The following is a 24,856-nucleotide window of genomic DNA, read 5'->3' on the forward strand; positions in this document are numbered from 1 at the left end:
GTGCAGTAGACTAATTCTACTGCACATTAGCACGCACGGAGAAAACCATGCTAATACACTAATCCACAGTAGTATTAGTTTACTACACAAAAAGCATGTGATCGCACTAATGTGCAGTATGGCAGTCTACTGCACATTTATTTAGTATTTGATTATACAAGTAGGTGTAATGCACAGCAGGCACTGTGCATTAATGAACGTGTAGACGCACCCAGTTATATGAAATAAATGTGGCCAAGAACTCAGGACCAAATTAAAACTTTAAGTCATAAGTGAAATGAGTCCAGTGGGCCCATGGTTGATATTTAATGAATTACAAAACTGAATATGGGGAATTTTAGCAGAAAAGTACTCTTTTTGCTCAGGAACAGTGGGGTAGGAATAATTGGATTCTTTATATTTTAGTCCTGATCTGTAGAAGTAGATCTGTGTGATATAGTCAGTACTTACTCTGGGTACTACAGTCACTTAAGAGACCAAGCATAAATACAGTCACTTTTATTGAGAACAAATATTCCCTGTGCAAATGTCAAATGTGAAAAACATACAAAGGTAAAAAGCAACTGACAGGTAAAAACACTGAATTAGTGTGACCTCTGGTAGAATTACAACTCTAGTTATCACAAGGGATGGGTAACAGAAAGATGTGCATAGTTGGATCTGGTTATCAATAAAGGAAGAGCTGACTATAAAGTAACACCACATCTTTTCTTCTTTCTAAGCATCCCTGGGCCTTTTTGGTCGAAAGATAAGATTTCAGTTAGTGATACAGCAGGAGACAAATTAAAATCCATTTGCCCACACCTTATTAGTTTCAAATGAGCAAGATTTGAAATGTAGCTGTGTGTTCTGGAATGGGCAATGGGGGAGGGCAGCAGGGAATTAAAAAGGTACTATGTATCAAACCAAAGGAATATATTTGGGGGCTTAGGCTATTAACCACCTTCATTTTGCCACACCTCATTTATTTTATATTCCTTGTCAATTATATTGTGAAGTATATATAAATCTTTGCAAATAATGTAGATTTCCAAAATAATATCTGTTCAATACAAATGATGCTTATGCTGTGAAAATGTATTAGAATCTACCTTTATGTGATGAGCTTGGTAAAAGTCACGAAGCATAAGGAGAAGATGGGCACTCATTACTTTCAGATTGTGGATGATCCTAAATCCAGTCTAGGTATCAAGGTCAAGGAAAACAAATGAGGGAGGACGGGTTGGAACTGTAATCTTTGTCTAGTTGGAGCATTCAAGAAATAAGGTCAATGCTCCCAAAAGCTGAGGGGTATTTGCATTATAATTATGAAAGATGGAAGTTTTTCCCTTTTATTTTGCTACATTCTGTTTCTCTTTTTTGGCCTATAACTTGCTCTTAAAAAAGTCTCATAAGTGGAGTCGAGAGATGTTTTTCCTCCTGCTCTTTTGCATGTCTGAAGCATGAAGAAATATGGAGAAATCAGTTGACAATCTCTTCATAACACACGACAATCTCTTCCTAAATATTCCTGATGCTATTAGACAACTTCTTACATGCTGTCTTAACCACACCTGTTTTCAAAGCCTAATTTCATATAATGGCAATATCGGTTGTTTCTGATTTTTCCTTAGACTCACCTGGATCTGCTATATTTATCTCAGATAACATGCATTATAACATAGACTTTTTTCCACATTTCTGGGATGAAGACTGACATTCCCATGCACCTAAAGAGTAGTTGCTTTGACACTTCATTTGTCTCAAACAAGCAGTTTTGCATAAACAGTGTACTACTTTTACACTTTAGTAGTCAACCTAAACAATGTTCAGATGCCTCCTTTAGCTTGTCGGTTACATTTATTGCACCTCACATGCCCCTAATTTCAACAAAATCCTCTTTTCTTGACTTCTCTGTCAGCTATTTTAGTATATATCCTCTCAGTTCAACACTAAATTGTAATCTTCTACTACTCTCAGGAAAGCACAACTTCTGCAGCCTCAATTTTTTGTTCTTTCGTGGAATCACTTATATAAACAATATGTATAATCAGTGAATTTGGATGAGGGGGTGAAAAGCACCCTGTTCAAATTTGCTGATGACACTAAGATGTGGGGGGATGTGGGCACATTAGAAGGATGGAATATGCTACAATCACACCTCTGACAGGTTACAAGGGTGGGTGGACGAGAATAGGATGGGATTCAACACAGACAAGTACAAGGTGATGCACCTGGGGAGGAAGAACCAGCACCATACCTACAGGCTGGGGAACTCCCTTCTCATCAGTGCAGAGGCAGAAAAGGATCTTGGAGTCATTATTGATGCCAAGATGAACATGGGCCGGCAGTGTGGGGATGCAGTCAGGAAGGCCAACCACACCTTGTCATGCATCCACAGATGCATCTCGAGCAGGTCCAAGGAGGTGATACTCCCCTTCTACGCGGCACTGGTCAGGCTGCGGCTGGAGTACTGCGTCCAGTTCTGGGTGCCGCACTTCAAGAGGGATGTGGATAGCATCGAGGGAGTCCAGAGGAGGGCCACTTCCATGATCGGGGGCAGCAGGATAGGCCCTATGAGGAGAAGCTATGGGACCTGAACCTGTTCAGCCTCCACAAGAGAAGGCTGAGGGGGGATCTAGTGGCCTGTTACAAACTAGTCAGAGGGGACCAGCAGGCATTGGGGGAGTCCCTGTTTCTCTGAGCACTACCAGGAGTGACTAGAAATAATGGTCACAAGCAGGCAGAGGGTAAATTGAAATTAGACACCAGGAGGTGCTACTTCACAGTCAGGGTGGCTAGGATCTGGAATCAACTTCCAAGCAAAGTGGTGCTGGCTCCTACCCTGGGGGTCTTTAAGACAAGGCTTGACGATCAGTACTCTTTCCTGCCATGGCAGGGGGGTGGACTTAATGATCTGCTTAGGTCCCTTCCAACCCTACTAACTATGAAACTATGAATTATAGGAGAGAGAGAGAAAAAATACTTTAAAATGATTTAGTTCATATCCCATAAAATGCAGGATTGTTTCCTGCAGTGAATATACAGTTATTTGAAGTATTCAAAGGAGGCTACAGCCTAACTACCTTAGGCCTCTGAAAATCCCATGTGCTATATTTAAATCATATCTATATGACTCCTTCCCAACAAAAACAACAATAAAATCCCAAATATGCTTGCTTGAGTCAAAGTATTGTTGCAGTGGTTGTATATCATTGGTCTGTGACACATGGCTTGCAGGCAGTGACACCTTCTGATATTGCTTGTGGCCGCATGAAATTTTGCTTCACAGATGCATGTTTCTTCTAGTTTATGGGTATAGTAAATTATGGTGTTGCCTAAAGCACATTTCTTCTTCATTTTTGTTATCTATGAAGTAGTGAAGATTGAGGACCACTGCTTTGTGCCATGGGCAGTAGGCATCCGTGAGTGTGTACAGAAGTTACATGGTTTTGCATAATGAGGCCCCTGAAAGCACGCTGTAGCCATAACACAAAAAAGGTTCATGGCTTCAGAGAACTTTTAAAATGACTGATTGGGTGCAAATTTAACCCTCTGCCACCTCTGCCATGCATACACCCTCAGCTATTCCTACTGGGGTCTTGGGGAAAGCTGGGCTGGGCCCAGGCAGTGGGTTTGGGTTCCCTTTCCCCTACCCCCATGCCAGCGTTTTGAAAATAACAGCCTCATGGCTGCCATGCCTGGAGGTGGGGCAGGGGGGGAAATGGAGCCCTCTCCCCTTGTAAGCGTGGCCCAGCTACCTCTTTTGGGATCTTGTGGGCCAAGCATAGCTCCCTCCAAGACCCTAGCAGGGGCAGTTTGGGGGAAGGGGCATGTGGTGGTGGTGGGGGACTCCAAGCTGCCCACACCCAACAGGCAAACACAACAGACAAATGCCTGTTGGGTTCAATGGCACTCTATCTCGTGTCATGTTATGCAAAGTAGTTATAGAGCCCCCCTCACAGGCTGCCTACACTTCTTTATGCAGCCAATATTCAACTGAGAAGACTGATGCAGACAAGATGTAGGGGATATGGGATGAATGGAGGAATTGGATGGATACAAGGGAAATAGGCAAAAGCTTTGAAAGATGAAGTTCTGGGATACCTGCAGTCATGCACTGGGTGGCAATGGAGAAAAATATTCATCTTGGGGCTCAGTCTTAGAGCATGGGGTGAATAAGGGGTATGCATATTTGAAAGTATCACAAGTGTCATCAGAAATTTTTGAAGCAAAGCTGAAACAAATATATTTAGAAGTACATAGAATTGCCTTTCTTTTATTTACCATTGTCCTGTTTCTGTTCTAGTGCTTGAAATATTAAACTTTGGGCATTGATGATACCTCTAATGGGTCCATACTTGTCTTGTAAAATGTGTTTAAGGAAAAAAGTCTTTCTTGCAACAGCAAAAATACATTCAGTTTTCCTTTAGACAATTTTCTTTGTACAGCAGAATTAGTCTAATCTCCTCATACCTATGCACAGAGCCAGAACATTAATATATTTAGACCTTTTGATTGGTTATTAAACATTTACACTGGCATAAAACATTAATACTAGCAACCAAGCATGACAATTCCAAATTAACTGAAACTCATACTGCCATTCAGCCAGCTCAAGCACTTCTGTGAGAAACTGAGGCAATTTTATAAAGCACGATGTAGCATGATATTATGATAATTTAAACCTGAATTTTCATATGTGATAAGCCAGGGCATTCATCCACTTGTCTACTCAGCTTCCCATTACATGACACATGAATGTAACACAATTTTTTTGCATGAAGTGAGCATTAGGACAAAATGACTAGTAAAGTGAACTGTTAAAGTTAATCTAGATTAATGTCACTGTTCTGCGAAACACACAGGATTTAGAAAAACCGTACATTTATGTAGCTTCCTCTTTTTTTCCTGCCAGCTCAGCATGCTGATAACATCAAAAAATGGGGAAAAGACAAACTACCTCAATCTTGATTCCTATTCACTCTCCTCTTTTAAATCCACCCACTTGACTTTTGTTGTTGCTGTTTCTTTTCTTTAGTTACCCTGTGAAAAAGCAACTGAATAGCCCTTGAACCAAGGCTGCTCAACCCTAGTTTACAGTGATGAGGTTGTATTTTAGACGCCACCCCTCCCCACCTATTCTTGGTGAGTGAAGCCACTAATGAAAATTAGCATTCCAAAAGAATCTTTCTGCAGCTGTCTTCATAAAAAGAAACTGATTAGTGGTTTGGACAGTGCTAACTCTGTAAATTATCAAACAAAATACAGCAGAAGCATCCATTTACGTATATGAAAATTACAATTTGAACATCACACTTAGAGCACATTAATCAACTTCATTCTTTGTTTTTATGGGTAATGAGGCTCTGCAGAAAGGTAAACAGCTTTCTAAATAAAGTTGCTTTGGCAAAAATGGATTAAATGAATTCTGGTGCTTTTTTTTTTGTATATAACTACAGTTTGGTGTGAGGTGGCTGGGCACATGAAACAACCTAGCTACTGCTTTATGCATGCAGGCATCAACAGGGAGACAGAAATAAATGTAGCCCATGTTTGTTCTCTCCCCTTCTTTTTATTGATTAAATCTCATTCACAGCAACACTTCCTCGTAATTGTGCAAGCGTGAGACTTTTGCAGGCTTCTTAATAGCCATATCTCTCCACCTTTTGTCTCTGCTTTCTTACTCTTCAAGTCTTTTTAAAGCTTAGATTGTCAAAAAGACAGTTAGTCTGTCTTCCCCTATGTGTGTGCAGGGGTAACAGCTGTTCCCATCCCTCTCCCTTCTGCCCTTCCTCCCCTCCCACCCCCATGTGCAAAGGAGCCACCTTTTGAACATTGCTGATGCTGTTCAGTCAAACCCTGAAACACTGCTACGTTAGTTAATGCAGTTAGGAAAAAAATAACAGGCTTCTGAATGGTGCGTACTTTGCTTGCAGTCTGTACTGATTGTTTTGTTAGGGTTTTAAATAGCATGCTCTTGCAGTGTGCTTCTAAGAATGAGTGTGCCAAGAGAAAAGCCTAATTTTTGAAAATAAGATGGGTTTCTGGAAATGACTGAAATTACTTTCATGTCAGGCTAAGCACCCTGGGCCTGATGCTTCAATTGGTTTGAGCAGTATGAGCTGGTGAAAATCCACTGAAATCAGTGAATCAGGCCGTATGAGCTCATTGCAAATCAACTGCATACAGGCACTGTACCAAGTCAGAAGATTGATTTGACTTTACTTCTGTTACTTGACTTTGGACTGAAAAACCTAAACCAAGTTTGTGCCCTGAATAAGGGACTGCTTGTTGACATGCCAGCCCTGGAGGGCTGGATATGGAAGGCACAATTCCCTCCCTACTGCTAACTTGCTCTGGCAGGTGTAAAGATAATCATTTGCTACTGCTCTTATACCAGCAGGGTACAACTATTCATCACTCCCAACCTTGTGCTGGATCAGCTGTCTTGGCTGGTACACTGGGGAGTGGATCCAAGATTCTGATTTCTTCCTGTACATCTCAGGGCAGAGGGAGAAGTCATGTGGGCAGAGGGGAGCGGGGTGCTGTAGCAGATATGCAGATATTCCTATAGGATGGGTCCAGTTTTAAGGGAGGCCATGTAGAAGCAAAGAAAGGGTGCCTTTTTGCATCTTATGCTCTTGTACATCTGCATAGCCCACATCACAATCTTGCTTAATGATTTGAACAATTGGAAAAATCACATATTTGTTTCAGTGGAGTTATCTAGATTTCAGGCTATGACATGCTATTCACCATCTTGGCTAGAAGTTACAAATAAACTGGTTTAAGTGATCATCAAGGAACCTGGTTTTCTCAGATTTAAAAAAAATCCAATTTTTGGATTAAAGTAGTAACCCAAAATCCATATTTTTCTATGATTACAATTAAAGGCCATATATATATATATATAGTATAATTTCATTTTAATCACAGAAAAATGTGGATTTTGGGTTACTTCTTTAATCCAAAAATTGGGGATTTTTTAATCAGAGAAAACCAGGATCCCTGCTGATCAGACACTGCTTTAAACCTGTAACAGAACAGAAGTTTAGCACACATAAACCAGATTCAAAATGGCCAAAAGTAGTTTAAGATAACCCTGGTTGAATGTAGTATCAGACATAGCTGATTTAAGACAAACTGGTTTATAAAACTTCTGTCCCAGACACCTTCCTAGTTCAAGTTAAAATATAGTTCCCCAGCATCCCAGAATGCTTTGCATCTCTGGGCTGGGCTCTGCTGTCTGCCTGAGCAAAGCAGGGGTTGGCTCTGCCTCTCTGCTCTCTAGCTGGGAGCCAACAAGGGGCTGGGAAACTTAGCTAGGAATGCAGCCCAGTCTGCCTGGCAGGGACAGAGCAACGCCTGCCAGACTTTTCCTCACTGCAGTGGAGGAGGTGTGTGTGTGGGGGTGGTAAGACAGCAGGCTCAGACAGAGGGGAGGGAGGGGGATTAAACCTCCCTGCCTCCCCTCTTCCACCAGAATAGGACCCCAGCTGAGGTCTGGTTGGCTTCCCCCCTCTCCTCGCTTGCTGCTCAAGTGCCAGGGTACATGGCCAGCTGGCAGCCTAGGTAGTGCCTCAGGAGCGGGGGGGGGGGGAAGGGAGGAGATTAAACCTTCCTGCCTCCCCTCTCCTACCAGCATGGGACCCAGCTGGGGTCTGGCCAGCTTTCTTTGACTCTGCTTGTTGCTTGGGTGGTGGGGGGCATAGTCAGTCCTCACAGAGCCTCATGTGAAGTGAGGGGAGGGAGGAGGATTAACTCCCCTGCCTGCCCTCGGCTGGGGTCTTCCAGCTTTTCTGTCAACTAGCTCTGCCACTCAGGAACAAACCTAGCAAGGGCTGCTTCCCCCTTTTCCCTCCAGGCACACCCTGGCTTGGGTCCCTGCAGGCCAGGTTGGGGGGTTTAAACCCCTCCCCAATCATACTCAGTGGTCTGTCGGGGCCTTGCCATGCCCACCCAGCTTAGCATGCCCACCCACCTCCAGCCTTCTGCCCACTGTCAAAGTGAAAGGACGGCTCAATTTAGCACGCCCTGGCTTTTAACCTGTGCCACTGCAGACATGCAGCTGCATTTCTGGAATCAAAAGGGTCTATTCATTTGCTTCTCATTTCAGTCTATGCAGGTTAGATTCGCCTGCAAAGATTAAATTAATTCAGGCTTGGGCTTTTTGAATGTCTGTACTTAGCCCTTCTGATTCCAATAACATTACTATACAATGTGGGGAATAAGTACCCTGTAAAAGGTGTAAATGCCATCTCATAATTTATAGATATATCTTGTATATATTAATTATGCATATTTTTCTACTAGTTCCATTACCAGTTATGATATTACATTAGAGTTACATGTTATAAGATTCAACACCCCCAAAATAAATAAATAAATAAATAAAGCAACTTACCCCTTAGGAAGCTGCTTTCACAGCAGAGTTGTCAGGAAAGACAATGAACTGAGAGGAGAATATGTGGTAGACAATACACAAGATTGAGGAGGTACAGGAATAGAAAGGGGGAAGGAAAGATGGGATTTAAATTAGAAAAAAAGAAAAAGAGAAAATTCTTGCTGAGGCATGGAATGAAAAGGATTGCACACAGAACTAGAGTTTGTATCATTTGGAGAAGTTATTCCAGACCTCTATAAGTTCTGCAACTTGGTCTCAAAATATTCTTTTGGGTTGGAATATGTATGTTGAAGGAACTTGCGAAGCAGATACAATAGGCTAGACCTCAGCTGGAATACCTGGGCATAGTTCCACTGAAGTCATGGAAGATTATGCCAGTTTACATCAGCTGAGGTTCTGGCCCTGTAGTTTCAGTGAAAAAAAATGTAAATTAAATAATATCATATTTCTGAGAGCTGGAATGAAGCTTTGGAGATTGAACTGCCTATTGATCGGTGGACTACCATATGGAGGCTAGTTAATGTTCCTTTAGGAAGCAAGTGCCCTGAGCTATTTCATATCTCTGCTGCAGATATACTGATCTAATATCATTCACTTAAATCCCCCCAACGTTTTATTTATTACACAATATTAGCAAGGTTTTACAACATACCGAAGTACATTTTCACAAAAGGAGATCAATATATTAGCTCAACATAAATGTTCATGGAGCTGCCCTTTGGAGTAGGTTTGTTTCTGTTTTTCGGTTTGTTTTTAATGTTTCAAGTAAATGAGTCTGTTGCCCTAAATAACAGGAACATGTTTCAGAATTCGGACCTGATGAGGACGGATGAACTTCTGGAGCCAGGTGTACACCAGGGTCTGCACAGACTACTGGCATCAGCTCTCTTGGTGGGAGTCTGCCAAAATGTTATTTAAAGCAGTGTAACATGGAAAAAGCCTACTTTCCATGAGGCTGCTACAAGCAGCTAATGCTGCCTCAAATATAGGCAGCAGTAGCTGTTAGTGCCTCAGAAACAGCCAGCTAGAATGCTTTTATCCAGTGAAGCCCAGCTGCAGCCGTTAGATGGCATATATCTTATGTATCCCTTAAGCTATGCCTTCTCCTGAAACATGGAGGTGCAGAGTGCTGCACCTAGGACTCAGAAATATCCAGCACACCTACTGTGGCTGGGAAGTGACTCTCTCAGCAGCACAGAAGCAGAAAGGGATCTCAGAGTCATAGTGGACTCCAAGGTGAGCATGAGTTGCCAGTGTGATGAAATCATCAGCAAAGCTAACTGACTTTATCGTGCATCAGCAGGTGCATGACAAGTAGATTCAAGGAGGTGATTACTTCCCCTTTATGCCGCATTGGTCAGACCGCTGTTGGAGTACTGCATCCAGGTTTGGGTGCCATACTTCAAGAAGGATGTTGATAGACTCAAGAGGGCAGAGGCGGGCCACTAGTATGGTTAGGGGCTTACAGGACAAGCCCTATGAGGAGAGACTGAGGGACCTGGACCTCTTCAGGCTCCACAAGAGAAGGGTGAGAGGTGATCTTGTGGCTGCCTACAAATTCAATAGGGGGACACAGCAAGGGATCAGAGATGCTCTGTTCACCAGGGCACCTCTTGGGGTAACAAGGAACAATGGTCACAAACTGACAGAGAGCAGATTTAGGGTAGATATCAGGAAAAACTTCTTCACGGTAAGGGAGGTCAAACTTTGGAATGGGCTTCCAAGGGAAGTGATGCTCTCCCCTACCTTGGGGGTCTTTAAGAGAAGGCTGGATAGGCATCTGGAGACATCTGACCCCAGCACTGTTTCCTGCCTAGGCAGGGGATTGGATCTGATGATCTGTTGAGGTCCCTTTTGTCCCTACCATCTCTGAATCTGTGAATCTATGGAGACCATGGAAATGCTGCCTGGTACCTGCCAAGGCTCAGTCTTGCCTGTGCTACAGTGAAGAAAGGTTAACATATGAAGGTCGAGGTTCAATCAGCTCTAGAAACAGGGGTGTACAGAGTCAGAAGACAACCCATATTATAAATGAAAATAGTAACTGCAATGCTTTGCATTTCTCTAGTTATGAACTAGCTCTGAGAAATTATCCTGAGGCTCTTAAGGGACTTTTAGGTAGGAGATTTATTAGCACAAAGGCTACACCTGTTATTTTTGCAAAGATGTTTTTCTTTGTTCTTTATTTTACTTCATAATATCACCCTTGAAATTTTGTCCAAAGGAATTGTACTAGATGGTGGATTCCGTGGGAAACTGAGTTCTCCATTCCCATACCTGGAAATCAAATTGAGATCAGATCTGTGGATGAAGTATAATGTAAATTTCAGTTACTTTTTGTTGCAGAGGTCCTGGATGTCAGCTGAGAAGGGCTTTGGGGTACTACCTATGAGTTGAATCAAATACCCTTCATATCAGGTGAAAATTAAAGTTCCATGGGTGCAGCATTTGATAACACTGACTAAGAGCTAAATTGACCTGTAGACACTGCATAGTGGAAGGGATCCCACTATTCAGTATTTTCTTCCCTTCCAGGAAAATCTCAGAGAATCTGGGAATCATTTAGGTCACTACTCATCTCCCCAGTAGTACATTTGATGCAGAGTTGCATTGTCTCCCTGCTTTTTGTTCTGCATGCTAGTTGAGACTGCTGGGTGAGATTATCAGGCATTTTGGGCTGGCATCTACGTCTATGTGACAAAGCCCTGCATTTTTTGTGACCCAGATAGTACAATGGCCAGCAGGGTCACATTTCATCTGTGTTTAGAAATATTTATAACTTCCTCAATTTAAGTAAAACTGAGAACCTGGAATACTTATGTCTGTGTAGTCTTACTAAAAAGTGTCCATAATAAATTGTTGTACATGAGTCCTTCATTTTTTTTTTAAATTTAGATCTTGTATGCTCAGTTTCCTACCACATTCTACAGTACTCCTGCTATTTAGAGATGTAGCAAGTTGTATCCCCTTCTTTGTTTTTACACTTGGCTCATTGACCTTACCTTTGTAACTTCTTTTCACCTGCACACATATTGGCAACCTAACTCACTTGATAAATGGGCTGCCATTGTTACAGAATACAATTACTAAGACTGTTTGGTAGGAAAAAGGTCTGATTACATCACACAAGAACTGTGGCCCTTTTCTATTACCACCATTCCTGGGGGAACAGTATATAAATACCTGGTTTTCTTGATGAGTTTGCATCTTTTTGAAACTTTAGATCCTAGAATTTTAGTTGGAATTTTTTGGTAGATAATTCCCATGGAGAATTCTCAGTGTGTAATTAGTGGTTAAGCAGTTCTGAGTATTCAGCATTTCGAATTCAGAATATTCTGATCACACACACAATGTTTGTTTCATTCATAGAATATAAATCTTAGAATTAGCTTTCTAGGGACTTCCTATAAATAGTCTGAAACATTCACTAAGTCTTGCCAGTGAACCTGCTTTTTTGAATATAGAGAGAAATAAAATCCTATTAGACACATTGGGCATGTTTACCATTCTGGTACAGATGTACCCAGCAGAATAAACCAATTTTATGGCTGCCTTGTGTCTCTAGAGCAGACCAAAGCAGCCAGAAAGTATTAACACATCTTGTCCTATGCATGTTTGAACAGGATGAAAAATGGTTAAGACTTGATTTAATTGCCTAAATACTTGGAAAGGACTATATAGCTCTTATTCCCAATCAGGTGTCAATTGAATCGTATAGTTCTGATGTCAGGAAATAAACATGATCAAATTATCTTTCTGCACCTATAGTTCTAAAATGTCATTTTGCTCGGTTGTGTATCTAACTTTGATGCACCAGTTTTAAGGAACTCATTACTGCCTATTGATAGTTATTATTGAATAAAGTGAGTGTGCTTATATCCTTTCCTTTCTGCTTTCCAGAGCTGATGTAGTTTAATATGGTTGCTGTGCAACGTTTCTATGCAGTGTTTTGAGTTTATGAAATAGAAAATGATTTTGAAATCCATCTTCAATGTAAGTTTGAAACACCATAAAATACTGTAGCATTGAAAACCAAAGAAATAGCAAAATCCTAATATGTAATTTCAAAAAATTATTTTTCCCAGCTTTGTCTAGGCTTTTATAATTTGCATCATGGTCATTATAATATTGTTCCTAGGAGTTAACCAATTTGACTACTTGTATATTGAATTTCAGTGAGTTGTGGTCTTAATGTTAGGAACATTGTTGAAGTATGGAGGAGTACAACTTCAGAAGGAGCAGAGAGTGTGCTACTGATTAGAGTTTTGAGACTTGTTTTTAACATGTATGGAAATCAGTGCAATATATTTCCTTAGCAGAGAGAGAGACTTGTTAATAACTGACCTAGGGTCTTGAACTATAGTTTTCCTACACTACTTTTGCCTGGGGTGCACACTGAATTATGCTCTAATCAAAAATCATAATTTAAGTAGAGAAGCATGGTTTAGTGTGAGTAGGCTATTGACTCTGAGAACAGTAATGCTGCATGTAGCCTACCTATGACACTGTAGAAATGGTAACAAGAAGATTAATGCTTGCTGTGTACAATGTTTTATTTGTTCAGAACATATTACTGATCAGCTAGTCCTCAGAGTTTCCTGCTACACATGTTGTTCTCCCCACTTCACAGATGAAGAAACTGAACTAAAACAAGTTAAATAGCTACTAATGTTTACTGTAAATCTAGCACAGTTGTAATGTTGAGATTTTCCTAGTCTCATGTTCAGACCATATATAGGCTCTAAACCTGCAGATAGGTGCTTTCATATGTGAAGTGCCAGTGATACCAATACAGGGACCCTGGTTGTCTTTTTTTAAAACCCCCAAATTCTCTGATTTAAGACCCCCAAATCCATATTTTTCTGTGATTTAAATGAAATGTCATGATATATACAGGTATCAATGTTTTATTGATATATTTACAACTTTAAAACAATTTAGAAGCCTACTAATGACTCAGTCATTATAATAAAATAGATTTTAAATACCTATATGTTTTGGTGTTTGAGTTTATTTTTTTATTATAGAAAATAAGAGTTCCTCCTGTTCCCTTTGCTCACCAGGATGTGGGTCCAGCTGTAGCTATGCCCCTGTTGTTTTGTGGCACTAAGCAGCCCAGATATGCCAGTGCCCCTCACTCCTGACCCACAGTCCCCCACCCCCAGGCCCCGGCCTCCCAGTATGGTGGGGGGTATGTGTGGAAGGGAGGTCATTTGAGGCAGGATGGGAGTGTATGGTACATGGGGGTGTGAGAGGTGGGGGATGTGAGGTGTGGGATGGAGCAGGTGTGTATGTGAGGCAAGGGGGTGTAAGTAGGGTGGGAGGGGGGTGTGAGGCAGGAGGGTGCCTGACCATAGGTGATGCCATTACTATGGGGCATAGGATGGTATGGGGGTGCATGTGTTCCCCAGATGTATGTGCTCACAGCAAGGCACAGGGCTGCAGCCTGGCTGGACTGGCATGGGCATGAGCTCCCTCCATAACCCAGGGGTAGGACCTGGCACGAGAGGGCAGATGGAAGTGACAAGACTTGATGCTGCCACTGATGCCTCTGAGACCCCTTCACCAGCCCTGGTCCAAGTGCCACTGCTGCTTCCCTCAGGCCACCCATGCTGCCCCTCATCCTGCCTTTCCTCTGAGGTAGAGCTGCATCCTGAGGAGAGCAGTTGTGGGGGCAGTAGCAGCAGCTGGACCATGGCACAGGGTAGAGCCATGACTTGGCATAGAAGGATCTGGCAGGAGGAGGAGATAGAACAGCGTCCCCCACCATTACTGCTTGCGCTGCTGGTGGCATGGTCAGTGCAGGGGTCCCAGCCACATTGGTAGGGCAGCAGCAGCACCAGCTGCAGCAACAAATCTCACCATCCCACTCTGCCCTCCCACACTGGGTCCCTCCCAGTGGGCTGTGTAGTCAGTGCCTGCCCATGCCAGTCCTGTCTACCTGAAGCCTCTTGCCCTCTGTGGGTACAGAAATCTGGGAGGGAACATGCCCCTCCATGCAACCCTAATGCATTGCTTATGCACCCCACCCCCTTCCTCCTGAAGCTTTGCCTATGCTCCTTCATACCTTATGCCTTGTGGGAAGCTGTGGGAGCTGCTTTCCACCATGCTACTTGGTTGCCATGTGCATGTGTGCACACGCACGTGGCTCTGGCTACCTATGATCAGCCTTCTCCCACATCCTCTAGGCCCTCTAGGAACTCTGCCAACCTGCAGGTTCCCATAGTTCTCTCTTTTAAAGGAGAAAATCTGCATTTTTCCATGGCAAATGGAAAACCCCGATCTATCACTCTTTATATACTTCATATACTGATAGTTCAGTATTAGTTAAGCACTACAGATGTGGAAAAATGGATCTATTCAGGTATACTTAAGCATGTGTGCAACTTTCGGTGAATAGTCATAGAATCATAGAATCAATGAGTCTGAAGGGACCTAGACAGATCATCTAGTCCGACCCTCTACCATGGGAAGGAAGGAGCACTGGGGGTGGCAGGGGTCATAAGACCTCAGCCAGGTGCCTATCCAGTCTCCTCTTGAAGATTTCCAGGGAAGGTAAGAAAAGAGACAACTGCCTGGAGATAAAACAGGCAGTGCGAGCCAGGCAGGAGTTGAACCTACAATCTTCTGATCCATAGTCAGATGCGTTATCCATTGCACCACTGGCCCAGGCACAATTGAATTTTTTTGAATTCTGTTTATGTGGCTTGCTAAACTGGATGTTAGAAAGGCAACTGATATTCCTCTTAGTGTGTGGGTCAGAGGTTCTGAAATGGGGTGTTGTGAAATGCTACAGCAGCCAAGTAAAACTGCTCTGCATGTATGCCTGCTGCATTAGGGCTCTCTGATCAACTCAAAGCAGACAGGTGACTGGGACTATAGTCCTTTTTAGTCCACCTCCCACACACTAGGGCTGTGCAAAACAGGCCAGTTTCATTTTGACTTCTGTTTTGCTGTTTCAATGAGACCGCATTTTGTTTTGAGTTCCATTTCGTTTAACAGAAACTGTTTTGCAGTTTCAATGCTGTTTTGAGCTTGAAATGAGTTGAAACAGTGTTGAAATGAAAAAGCTGGCGAAATTTTGCACAGCCTACCACACATTCCACGAGCATGCCTCTGTTTCTGGAAGGATCATGGGGTGGGGCACAGGACCAGAAAAACCTGCTGCACCAGAGCTCCCACCTGATTTAGGCTGATCAGAGAACCCTAATGCAACAGTAGCATGTGCATGTGCCCCAACCCTTCTCAGGTTTTCTATGCAGGAGGTACACAGAACAGTTTTATTTGGAAACAGAAGCACCTGGTTGAGAAGCAAAGGTAATTTGAGGCAGCACCTACAATAATTCCCAACCATGGGTGCCACCACATTCGAAGTGGTGGAAGGATGCCCTGACTCTAAAAAAGTAAGAACTACTTGTGTGGACAGCAAAATATTATCCCCACCCTGATACACTCCTACAGCATCAAAACATTGAAGGCTCATGGAAGACAAGAAAAATATGACATATTCCATTGCTTGCCCCAGCAAGTACCACTTATATAGTTTCATAGCATCATCTCCAGTTTTACTTCTGGTTGAAAAAAATGGTAAATTTAAAATGGATGCAAATCTTTGTGTTGCCTGTTGGTGATATAACACATCTCAAAACAAGAAAAAAGATCATGGACTGAATATAAATTCGTGGTAGTCATATACTTATTCAAGGACATATTTGAGTGAATTGCACTTCTTAGACTGGATTAAACGTAGTTCTTCAAGGATGAATCAAGACCAAATCTTTAACTTCTATGGTATTCTCTGCTTACAGTTTTTGCTAGTTCTAAATACTTTTTAGGGTACTGTTTATTTCAGATCCAGTAGAAAATGGTTATGCTAAATGACGGTTGTTTGAGACTTACTTCTGAAGGCTGCAGTTGTGTCCAGTTAATATATGTGGTAGAAGAGTGATAAGTAACAGTCTGATTTATTCCAATAAAATAATTTTCCTTTTATATGTTTTGAGGCAAACACAAGATTGCTGTTTAAAGGCAAGGTACATTTCTGCTTTTTAATAAAACAAGACCACAGATGATAGCAAGTCTGAGACATCACTCACAATTAACACATTCTCATTATAACTTTGTGATTGCTCCCTTGCAGGAGAGCAGGCAAGTGGCTGTCTTTAAAACTAATGACAAGACTGCTTTGTTAATTAGCCAGCAGGGGGTGGCCAATTTCCTATCTCCCTATGAACTAGATATCAAGTGTATCATTTCAGTGATGTATGTGGCATCTGATATATTGACAATTTAGAGAGTTCTGGTTTTCTGAATTCAGGGCTTTCATACAGGAAGACGACATGCTACTGCTATTGCAATTGCAAATGTTTTTCCCCATTAAAAACAGTCTTTTGTTTTGTAACAAGGCACAGAGATTTGAGTATTATTAAGATCACTACAATGAAAGCATTACTTTATCTTACATATTTCTTATATACTGCACCTTTTATGAAAGCAGAATTAAGGGCATATTCTCAAAAAACATTAGCATGAAGTATGACTCTTCCCTTCCTGAATAAAAAGCTAAAACATTTTTAGAACTAACAACAATTTCATACAGATGCATCATTTCCATTTACCCACAGTACATGTGATCAGTCATTCCATTCTTTTGTGTTTAGTACTTTTTCACTCTTGCAGAATAGATGCCTTAAGTGGGTAAAATGATTAAATGTCATCATGGTCCGTCCCCCACTTCCCTTGCAAATGAAGGACGTTACATTTAAAATTACCTATCATGAAGCTGGAAGGAAGTCTCCTTCTCTGATTTGTCAACCTAGAATGTGTATTTTGAATTGAAAAGCAATGTGTCATTTTGCAAAAAGAGATTAGCACTAAGCCCACAGACTAAACAGCTTGGGTGGAAAAAGGGAAGCTGATTAGCAATTCAGGCTTTATCTTTACTGAAAAGACACTGATGCCCAGAGAGTTCTGGCATTCTTCACCTTTTGTTGACCATCTGTATCTATGAGCTCCCCAGCAGAGATGCAGCTCACTTGGGGACAGAAGAGCAGAAGGGCATAGCCTCCTCTACAAGAGAGAGAAACCAAAAGCCACACTAAACACCATCAATTAAAATTCATTAGTCCTGTAGGAGCTGCCCATTAGAGTGTTGAGTGTGCACAGATGCCGCTATTACAAGCATGACACCAGTAATTAGGCACCAAAAGTAGGAGGACTTCACAGCCTATTTAGCAAAGATATGATCTCTCTGTTCTTGCATAAACTTTGCCATAACTTTAATTGCAGTAGATTTCACCTACATTGGTCAAAAGAAATATTGCCTTTCTTCTTATAACTGCTAGGATTGTTGCTTTCTAATTAGGTTTAAGGCACATAACAAAATAGATGAGATTACTGCATGGAAAAAAATGCTGTGCTATTAGAAGTGCATTAGTTATGATAGATGTCTATACTTAGTCAAGAAAAATTAAAGCTCAATTTATTCTTATACATTTTCATGTTGGCTGTCACTACTGACTGATGACTTGTCTTTTGAGTGCATCTGTAATGCTTTAAAATAAATAAAAAGACAGCTATCTCCATACAAGTTGCTGGGACATGCTTTTTAGTTATATTTAGGCCTTGCTTCTAAGAGTCTCATGGTTGCAGTAAATTGTTGCTTTTATTTGATATTTTTTCTCTTTTTTTTAACAGTGGAGGGGATGTCATGAAGTTTGTCTAACAAATAGTACCTTCAAATTCATATTTTCTCTATCGTTGTTCTTATCTTTACCAGAACAGTAATTTTTACTCATATTACATATATGGCATAACCTTAACTCTGACATTTAAGGGGGAAAGGAGAATGTAGAGAATTGCGAGAGTTGTGGTTTGCTATCACAATTACTCCCCATTGGACTGCTGAACATGTTTTATAGAATTTCCTAGAGTCATAGAAAAGTAGGGATGGAAGGAATTTCATTGGCCATCTCCTCCAACCCTCTTCTCGAGGCTATTATCATCCCTGCCTAGGCAGGCATTTGTCTAAATTGATCATAAAAATGTTCCAGGATGGAAATTCTACAGCCTCTATAGGTAACCTGCTCTAATGCTTAATCACTCTCATACTGATAAATATCCAACCCAATATCAATTGCAACAATTGAAGATCATTGTTCCTTGTCTTTTGCCTTTTAGCCACATAAAAATACCTTTTTATAGCTACCCTTCTATAATTTCTACACCAATTTGAAGACTGTTCTCAGATCGAGCTTCATTAAATCTTCTCCCAAACTAAATAATCTTAGTTCTTTCAATACTTTCTTTCAAGCCATTTTTCCAGGACTGCTGTTAATTTATGTTGCTCTTTTTTAGGATCTTTTCAGTCTATCTACATCTCTTCTGAAGCATAGTGCCCGATCCTGGACAGCTGAGCGTCACTAGTGTCAGGGTAGAAGAATCACCTCTCTTGATGGACAGGCGATGTTTGTATTAATACAACCTGGTATGTTTTGGCTTTTATTTCACAACTAGACCACACTGGGAACATTTACACATTCATTAATATGCTGTAGTAACTGTGCATTAAGTTTAGTACTAGGATAACCAAGTATTAAATCAATGTGCAGTAACTGGTACTACTGCGTGGTAGTGCCAGTGTATGGCTTTTTAGTGGCATTGACTGTGCAGTAGCATAATACTACTGTGGAGTAGTATATTAGCACAGGTTTTGCCCTGCACACTACTACACAGTGTTATTAGGTTACTGCGGAGTTAGCATCTCATATAGACACTCCCACTGTGGGTTTATTTTCAGATTATAGTCCACTATTCCCCCCAGGACATTTTCTGCAATACTCCAGCCTACCTAATCATTGCCCAGTCTATATTTGTGAATGTTATTGTTATGTCCTAATTGCAGGGCTCTCCATTTCTACTACATTTCAATTACCTCATTTTGATTCATTTTTCAAGTTGATAAGGGTCATTCTGGAGCCTAATTTTACCCTTCAGAATGACTGCAATTCCAGCCATATTGATGTCATCTGCAAATTTGATATGTATGTACTCAGTCCTATCCTTTAAATTATTAAATGAGATATTAAGCATTACAAATTACCCAAGACAAATTTTTAGGGAGCCCCACTTAATATTGGCTTCCAACTAGATATTGAGCCAATAATGACTGCTTTGAGTACAGTGCTCCAACCAGATATGTGTCCATGGCTGCATTTGCCAAGAATCAAACCCAAGCCTTCCATACAGCAGGCAAGAATTCTACAACTGAGATGCCAATGAAATGCCTTCATTCTCTAATTTTATTTAGGGAAATATAGCCATTTCCTTGTCTGATAATTGTCTTCCTGAATTGCTCAGGGAATAATCAAAAACAAAGCACAATCTTTAAATAAATCCAAAAAATCCCTCTGTCATCCCCAACTCTGGGGAGGGGAGCCCCTTTTGCTCTGGCCCTCACACAGTAGCCTGGCTTCTTCTTGCAACAATTAATTTTCTTCACAGCTTACTCTTTAGGGAGTTTTTGAAGGTCCCAGTAAGACACTCTTTGCCCCATAGCTGGTCTTTTTTGACAAGGCTGACTGTTCCTCCTTAAAGATGCAGACCATACTGTTGCAATAGAAAACCATGAATAACAAGAAAGATGAAGTAATCAGCCTGTTCTTATCTACATGTGTACAGAAAGCTGAATTGAAAAACATCTCAAAGTCAAGTTCAGTTCTACTATTAGAGTTCACACGACTCAAGAACCAGACAAACAATTTGAAAAAAGTAAAAAAGAAAAGAAAAGAACATTCTGATTCAGGTACCTACATAGCGGTATAGTAGAAAGCCTGAAAAATAACAATGGTAAATCAGGAAGTTTGTTATGGGCTAATTTGGTTCTCCAAGCTATGAAACTCATTGAATGTAAGCACAGTTTTGTAGGCTAGTCCTGTGGATTTATGAAGACATCTAATAAGCAAGACATTCACAATGCTTTGCTAAGATTTAGCATCACACATTTTTTATTGCAAATAGCTTTGCACATGCAACTCAGGAAATACAATGTTGGTGAGAAATTGTGCATCAAGAAAACACAAGAGAGCCCTATGTATAATGAAGCAATCATATGGCAAGCCCAATAGGAGGTACTGGTAAAACATAACAAACATGATTTAGAGTCTACCACTGTATAATTTAAGTTTTGCAGCCATATCAGGGTAGGAATTATCATCTGTAAAAATAATCTGTTTTTTGTCTGTGTTAGTATTCCTACTGCTTACTTCATTGGTGGTTCTGTATTGGTGGTAGCAATAATGGGAAAACTTTACGTGAAAAGGGATAATAATGGTAAAACTGTAATTTAATTGCATTTAATTTAACAGCAGTTATTGTACCTGCTGCTCAAATCTATTTGGTGTTTGATCAATGTATACAGCATGTAGAAATGGGGCACTCATATGCGCATACCTTTATAGGATTAATTGTGTAATTATGGTTAGTATTTTGGACTAAATCTGGCAGTGAGGCCTTCTTGCTAGTACCTTTCCTTATGCATTTAGTTCTATTGGGAAAAAAAAATCTTGCTGAGCCTTCTACAAAAGTTAAGAAACAGTTTTGTTTGAAATTACACTTTGATTGAAAGTGCAAAAGTTCAAAGCCAAAACAGCTAAATGTATAGTAGAGAAAATAGTCCACATTGTGTAGTAATGAAAAATGTATCAATTTATCACACACTATATTCTTTGAGTTTGACTTCCATTTTTTATAAAAATAAAAAGAAAATTATAGGTATATTTCACAGAGGCACAGAGAATTATTGAAGGCTCATTGCAAGCTGTGGCCATGCATGTAAAATGAAAAGGAAGTAGCATACTGGGTTTAAATAAGTGGAGCCAACTGTAACTGTAAATAATTGAAAATATCAAAAAATCAGCTAAACTAACTATATCTGGACACAGGTAAGCTGGTCATCATCATAAATAGTGTAGCATTACTGAAATAAAAGAAAGGTATAGTATTGAGACATATATGCAATAAAATTGTCACTCCAACCATAGGTTTAATAATTTTCCTCATATTCCATATAATCAAAATATAATACCTCACTATAAAGAAAAATATAATACATTATTTCAACAGAAAATGAAAATAATAGCTAATACAATGTAAACAGCAAGACTGTCTTTTCTTTTGCTGTTGAAAAATCTGTCAAACAAAATGTCTGATAGTTCTGTTAGCTTGGATACATACACATTAAAAAACTTTAAAAAGGGTCTTATAAAACCATAACCCAATTAGGAATCTTTTTTTAGGTACAAGTAATACTTATGCAGGTTTTCTGGGTCAACTACTTGGTACTTTGTGTTCAAGTTATTCTCATGATAATAAATGTATGGATATTTTTGTCCATCCTTCTCTCTCATTTATTTCTATAATATTGTATTGAGCTTCTGTAAGCCAGACATCTATAAAATAAAGTGATTTTAATTAAAACTTCGGTGTTTACCAATGTATTGTAGTGCTATCTCCTAAATGTACCTCCTATGTGAAATACAACATAATGTATCTCAGATGCATCCATGTAATAGTACACAGTGAGTATTAACTTTTTATTGTTGGCCACTGCAACACCTGAACAAACATAGTTTCTTGAATCTATATTAATTTAAAAGATGAGAATATAGGAATAATTACATTAACTAGTTAATATTATTTGACTTGAGCCAATTGTTGATAGAGTAATTAGGTTACAGTTAACTTCAATGTTTTAGACTGAATTTCATCCAGCTAGAATGCTAATTATCCTTTACATGTACACAAGCGGTTTACTGGTAGGACTTTCAACCCTTCCACAAAAAATAATGGGCCAGTCAACTGGTAGGCTGTTTGTAAACAATATTCTATTATCTGAACTCTATACGGAAACAGAACCATTTCTGATATCCTATACTCAGGTAAATACAGGTTAGACTTGGTTAATAGCTAAGATTAGTGGAGGTTTTTCATGTATCTGGCCTTCTCAGGCTATTAAATCACATAGCCACAGGTCATGGCTTATCTTATTAACAAAACATGCTTGAATCTTTTGTGCTTTCAATTTGTTGTAGACAAGCAAACCACCCCACAGCAAACCTGGATGCTGGTAGAGTCCTGCTGTCCTTTACCGCTGCCAATTCTACCAGAGTCTGGGTGGCCACTCATATGTATTGAAGCTGAATAGCACCGAGAATGCCTATGCTATTACTTATTTGACAAACCCATACCCTTCTGGCTGGAGACACCTAGCAAGCAACCATTGTGCCTACCACCAATGGGCAAAAATATATTAATATATTTCTCAGAAGTGAATCATTTTACTTTCCTTAGAGAAGGCATTCTGCTGACAAAGCTTCAGAAAGCCAGAATTCAATGCAGATGACTCAAAAAACAAGTTTTCTCAAACTTTCCATTCATAGGAAAATCAACTATGAAGTAGAGTTGAACTGACTGCACTATTATGCGACAATTGCCACTTTCCTGGATGCTTTGCAACTGCAATTCTGCCCAGCCTGTCCAAAGTCTGTCACCAACCAAATCCTTAGGAGAACATCTAATGCAAAATGCATTGTACCCAGAACTATCCCTCACAAAAGAGTGTTTTCCTTACTACCCTACAGAGGCAGATTCCCCTTTGCTTGTTCCCAGGACTGTTTATACTTTTATACTTGATAGTCATTGATTAAACAACAGAAATAAGCCTAGCAGCAGAGACCGGTGCCCAGGGCTCCCTTCTGTCAGGAGAATTGCTCTAACAAATGTATTACTGATGCAGCCTGTTGTTTGTTCCTTCTTCCCCTTTCTCTCTCCCTAGTTTTTTTTTCCATTCTTACCTACTGATGGCCCCAGTTCAACAGAAAGGGTGGACAGTGCAATTTAAGTCTCCCACATCATGGACAAATGCTTTAGCCACTAAGCTAGTGGGCAAAAGGTAAGCAGTGCCATCACATGTTTGGTAAAGCCCAACACCAGAATGTCATCCCTTCATATTGCCAACCTGGTTTTGTGAACCCTAAGTGAATGGAGATGAGTAATGGGTGCCTTGAAGGTTTAGCATGTCTAGATGCCTCTGGGCTTTCTGAATCACACACTGCAATCATGCAGTGCCACTCCCGGTCTGTCTATAGAGAACTGAAGACAGGGTAGTTTTGCACTTTATAGATTAACCAGCTCATGAAAGCTTATGCTATACAAACACACAAACATACACACACATACTTTCCTTAGATCAGGCCCTGTAGTGGGGCTTTTTGGCACTTTCATCAAATAGCTGATTGAATCAGCTATTAGGGAAAAAAACCGCCAAAAAGCCCCACCCAAGTGCCTGATCTAAACAGATGCTGCAGAACTAGGCTACACTAACAAGCTGCTTTTTCCAGGCAAGTGCATTTGTTTTAATGTCTGTAAGCAGCCTAACACTCTAGCCTTCTTTCAAGACCTGAGGGATGAGATTTTTCAAAATCACGTGGTTTTGATGAATTAAGTTTCCACTGAAAGTCATTGAGAGTTGAGTACATAACTGTTTTGTTGCAGAAAATTGCCCCATGATAAGCCTTCTATATTTGCAGTTATAATCATAAGCTGGTTGTATTAAAGGCTTTTGCCCAGCCTGTGTTATTTATGTTGTTAATATTTGTCTGCTACAGTATAAAACTATGACTGGGCAGGATAGCTGGTTAGTAAACATATAAGATCAGAATCCCACACAGATTCTAGATGATCTGATAATATACATGGCCACAGTTATCAGATTGTTCAGGATCTGATAACTATGGCCACTGTCCTGTCAGACATAGTCATTCTGCAAAAGTAAGCCAATTAAAAAAAGAAAAGAAAAAACCAAAGACAAAATGCCAAGGAAACAAAACTGATTGTAGTATAAACTTCTTGGAGAGTATAAACTTCTCTTTCTTTTAGCACAATTTACTAGCAACTTTAGATTTCTACATAACCACCTTCCTTGGAGGCTGTTTTTTAATATTGCAGTGTCACTGTTTAAAAGAATTTTGTTTACTGTGTTCTTTTAATACATTCAAGATGCCCTTGTCTAATGCAAAATATTATGTTCCTTAATAGGTTTTTGTTATGGCTGCTGTTAGGGGAAAAAAACCTTGATGGAATTAGACAACAAACTGGGTAGATAATGTACCATGTAGGTGACTTAGCACATACAACATGTGATTTAAATTTTAAATTTATGACCTGTTGTAAAAGGGAAACATATTAAAAAATCATTTCTTCCTCTAATCATTTATTTGCCCATTGCCTACTCAAATGGAAGATAAATCAGTAGATAAGTATGTCATAATATTCCCCTTCTATGATCTAGATCACATAAATAAATTGGTCTACTCATTTCCAAGGGTTGTTGCAGAAGATTTTCTGGATTCTTTTCCTTGTATTATTGGTTCAGCAGTTCTTTGCAAAGTTCAATGAGGTTCATTAGCTTAT

The 24,856-nt window shown here is 40.2% G+C and overlaps 1 non-coding gene across 1 annotated transcript; it reads right to left on the reverse strand.

Annotated features, from left to right (window-relative positions):
* Window positions 1-14,982: 14,982 nt before the first annotated feature.
* TRNAH-AUG (transfer RNA histidin (anticodon AUG)) lies at window positions 14,983-15,055 on the reverse strand. Its single transcript has one exon. It is a non-coding gene; the product is annotated as a tRNA-His (tRNA).
* Window positions 15,056-24,856: the final 9,801 nt, after the last annotated feature.

The sequence above is a fragment of the Crocodylus siamensis genome, chromosome 1 (assembly GCF_052110815.1).
Source record: "Crocodylus siamensis isolate JL-2025a chromosome 1, ASM5211081v1, whole genome shotgun sequence".
Taxonomy (NCBI): Eukaryota; Metazoa; Chordata; order Crocodylia; family Crocodylidae; genus Crocodylus; species Crocodylus siamensis.